Consider the following 4,775-nt stretch of genomic DNA (forward strand, 5'->3'; position numbering starts at 1 on the left):
GGACACTGGGGGACACAGAGGGTGGGCCAAGCCACCTGCACGATTCCTTCCACCTTGAGCTACAGGAGGAAGACCCAGCAGACACCTGAGCCTCAGGGCTCAGGCACAGTCTCCACATACGGAATTCCTGCCCTGTGGCGGCTCCATGCCCGGCGCTGAAGCACATGGTGGGTACAGGCCACTGTCCTCAAAGAGCCAAACCCACCTGCGGCCAGGCTTCCCCAGCAAGGGTGGCGCTGGCCTGCTGGGCAGAGGGAGGGGCATCCTGAGCACATGAGGTGGGGGTGACACGGCACAAGACCAGAGGGGCACGGACGCCAGAGCATGGGAGGTGTAGGGAGCATGTCCATGGGGGGATTGGGTCTGTAGGGGGACCATGTCCTCGGGGGGAGCATGTCCTCAGGGGGGAGTACATCCTCAAGGGGAGCACATCCTTGGGGGAACATGTCCTTGAGGGGAGCACATCCTTGGGGGGAGCCTATCCTCAAGGGGAATACATTATAGGGGGCACACCATAGGGGAGAGCATTCCCGTAGGGGGAGCACTTCCATATGCAGGAGGGCCAAGACCCTGAGAGGCACGGGGTTAGCTGTTACCGCACAGCCAGAGGGGCCATGAAGTCCTGGGGGGGCATGAGGGGATATATTTGACCCCACGGACCAGGATCAGGAGGCTGGGCATGGAGAGCTGCCTGATGCCCAGATGGGGCATGAGAGGAGCTCGCAGCTCAGAGCCCCTCTCCTGGACTGAGGACAGTCAGACAGCTGGCCCAGGACAGACTGGCCCAGGTGTGGGGTCGTGGCCCACCGCCCGCCCACTCCCCCCAGCTCTTCACTCACCGTCTCGGGTCCATTGGTGCTCACCCAGCGCCCTGTCCCCATCCCGGGCTATAAATACTGCAGGGGGCAGCCCGGGTGGCTCAGTGGTTTGGCGTCTGCCTTCAGCCCGGGGCGTGATCCTGAAGACCCCGGATCGAGTCCCATATCAGGCTCCTTGCATGGAGCCTGCTGCTCCCTCTGCCTGTGTCTCTGCCTCTCTCTCTCTCTCTCTCTGTGTGTCTCTCATGAATAAATAAATAAAATATTTAAAAAAAAAAAAGAAAGAAAGAAATACCGCAGGCCCGTGGCAGAGCTCCAGCCTGGCCTCCGAGGTCAGTGACTGCAACGGGACTTAAGGACTGGCTGACACCACAGCCAGACGGTCATATCTGACCGGTTCAAACCTTTCCAGAAAAAAAAACAAAAATGTATGTATTCAGTATACCAGATGCCATGATACCACAAGCGAGGGAACAGTACTTTAACTTCCATGGAGACGGCCTGTCCCTTGCGACAGACGCTCTAGGCTTCAGGGTCTGCTGGATGGGATGCCAGGCCCAGCCCCTCACAGTGACAGAGCTTACCCGCCACTGGGTGTATCCCAAAGCCAACATGTAAGGCCCGGGCACCCAGCGTGGAGGGTCAACGAACCACCATCCTCACCTGCAGCCCAGACAAGGGGACAGGGTATGTGGGCACAGGTGCACAGCCACAGTCGGGTCTGCTGTCCCCCAGGGTCCCTGCTCCTGCCCCTGCTCTGCAGCCGCCAAGGCCCCACCCACCTGGATTCCTCAGGAGAACCTGGCAGGTAAAGGCCCAGCCTGACCAGAGAGCGAGCTTCATGGTGCCAGGGACCCCCGTGGGGTTGGTGCAGGGCCCTACAGGGGGCAGGGGGGATCTGCCTTCTTTTCCACCTTTGTGTGGAAAACATCTGATGATGTTCCGTTATTGAACAGCATCAGCTTTAAAAAGAAAATTTTGGGGTCCCTGGGTGGCGCAGTGGTTTAGCGCCGCCTTCAGCCCAGGGCCTGATCCTGGAGACCCGGGATCCAGTCCCACGTCGGGCTCCCTGCATGGAGCCTGCTTCTCCCTCTGCCTGTGCCTCTGCCTCTCTCTCTCTGTCTCTCATGAATAAATAAATAAATAAAATATTTTTTTAAAAAAGAAAATTTTAAATAATTGAAAATATTCAAATCTCTCCTTCCATCCACTCTGGGGTTTCAGGGCTCACACAGCAGGAGCTCAAGTGGAGACAAGGCCTGAGGTGGTTCTTCCCCTGGACGGCACCTGCCCCGGCCCCCAGGCCTCAGCTCCACTGGCTCAGACCGGCCCGCACTAGTCAGACAGCACAGCCAGGGCTCACAGGCCCACCAACCCCTGAGGTCCCTCGTTGGGGTCTGAAGGCTGGAAGCAGGGCCAGGGCAGGGGCACCCCCTGAGGCTGCTATCCTGGCTCCAGGATGGTGGCCTACCCCTGTGTGCCCTGGTGTCTCTCTCCTCAGAGGGACACTGAACCTGTGGAGGACCCACACTGGGACCCCAGTAACCTTAATCACATCCATTACATCAGCATGGGGGGGTTCAGGGCCCCAACCCATGAATCGGGGGACACAGTTCAGCCCATAACCCCCACTGCACAGGGTGAGTTCAGCTTCACCTGCACAGTTGGTCACCTGGATCTCTAAGCCCCACTTCTTCCCCACAGACCCACCCTGGGGCTCCGACAGCTTCACTGACCACCCATCCCCTGCATCTGGAATTCTGAATGGCCCCCAGGATTCCCATAAGAGGAGGAGGCTGGCAGGGGCACACTCTGGGGGAAGAGGGGATATAGGCAGAGGCACCCCACAGGAAGGGGGACACTGGCTGACAGGAACATGGGACTCCGGGGACCTCTTGGCCCAGGAGATGCTGCGCCCACAGCTCGGCTAGTTTTACTGACACTGGCCTTTGCTGCTGAGCAGAGGTGACATCCCTATGGCCTACAGCCTCCTAGGACCATCCACGTGCCTGAGCTAAGAGACACGTGAAAGCTTCCAGGATATTCTGAACCACTAAATCCAGGGAGGGGAGTGAGCTGCACCCTGGTTCCAGAACCATTCACGGCCTTGCATCGTCTATAACACAGGGCTCCAACGTTTCAGCCTATTCAATCCTGTTCACCCCTCCCATGTTCCATCCTATTGGCACCTGTCTCCTGGCGGCACCTCTTACCCCTGCAGGCTCCATGCCGCCAGTCCAGCCTCCCAGGGACATTCACGCTGCTTCTCCACCACCCAAATCCCAGGTGCCCCTCACCTCTGGCACTCCCAAGAGCTTCCGACTGTGGATGGTTTGCTCTGCCCACCTATGGATCAACAGCCTCCCTCTGGGACCCTGGCTCCTGGGGGGGGGGGGTTGGCAGACAGGACCCTCTCTGTGCCCATGGGACCTCAGAGAGCTCCGCAATGCCCCCTTACAGAAGTGTGGCCACAGCACCGAGTGAGGGGGCTGTCACCACAGGTCCCACCCTGATGCAGGCTCGCCCGCACTCCTGGGGCCCAGAGGGCAGGACCGAGGTCTCGCTGCACCCACACGTGGCTCCCATGGCTGCGCACGCAACTAGCCACCCTCCCAAACCCACTGAGGCACAAAGCCTCAGGACCTGAAGTCATGACCCCCAATCACCCCAATCACCGAAGTGTTGAGCGTGAACTTGCGGGCATCCGGGTGGGAAGTGCAGCCAGCTGTTCATTTCGACGCTGGTAAGTTCACACTTAGGCCCTGCTCCCTGGGTCCTGGATAAAGGACAATAAAAGGGGGCACCTGCCTCCGAGGGAACACGTGTGCGCACCCCTGAGCAACTGGACGGACCAGCACAAAGAAGCGTGTAGGGAAATGCAAAGTTCAGACTTGTGCCAGGAAGGATAACCGCGGGATGATCACAGCACCCATGGGCAGGCGGGAGGCGGCGCCCACAAGCTGCCTCCCACTCACGCCCCTGGGATTTGTTCACGCTGATCCCCCACCCACGCTGGGGCAGGACGGCTCCAGGCCCCCTCGCTGCTCCAGGCAGGCTCCCACTTCCCATCGGAGCCAGGGCCCCAGCCCCAAGTAGGGGCTGTCCCCGCGGCTTTGGATGACATTTGGCAACGAACCGCCACACAAACACCCCCTCTGGGGCGCCCGACCTTGGAGAGGAGCTCCCGTCTCCACCAAGCGCCACCTCCTAGGACCTCGGTGGCAGCATGTCTGCTGTAGCCCAACCCTGGGGAAACCTGTGGAGATGGAGCAGCACCCCAGGGACGTCACCCCACCCCTGGAACCTAGGGACACAGCAGGCTCTGGGCAGAAGGTGCGTCACCAGTGTGAACAGGGGTCCCGACCACTGGGGGCTGGATCCCATCAGATCCCATCGCAGAGCCCATGGAAGCCTAGGATGGTCCATGCTGGGCTGGCAGAGACGTGGCAGGAGAGGCCAGGGGAAGTGAGGCCACCACTGCCAGAGGGGCTGCCCAGAAAGCACGGTCCACCCACGAGGTTGGGACCCCGGCCGTCAGCCCTGGGACCTGCAGACCCCACAGGGCTAGAAGCGGCAGGTGAGCCCAGCAGCGCGGGATCCCACAGAAGGTGAACAGAGGACGCCGGATGAGAGGCCCACACCACCCACAATGCCCCGAAAGAACAAACGCGCACAAAGCTCACACATGCTGTGGTGGGAGCAGCAGTCACAGCAGCTGCGGCGTCTGCTCCGGTCCTGGGGCCGGTAGGTGTACTGCCTGGTGTGTGTGCTGTGCATCCATAAGGAATTCTCTAGAAGACATGGGCCAGGGGCTCCCCCAAGGTCTGCATCCCCCACCCATCACTGCCACCAGGGCGCACAGCTCGCCCAAGCCTGGTTCTCCCCACGCCGAGGGCTCCCAGAGGCCGCAGCCACTGGATGGGCCGCTCCCCGGCCCTCAGCCCACTCTTGTCCCCA

This window comes from Vulpes lagopus, chromosome 4 (assembly GCF_018345385.1).
Source record: "Vulpes lagopus strain Blue_001 chromosome 4, ASM1834538v1, whole genome shotgun sequence".
Classification (NCBI taxonomy): domain Eukaryota; kingdom Metazoa; phylum Chordata; class Mammalia; order Carnivora; family Canidae; genus Vulpes; species Vulpes lagopus.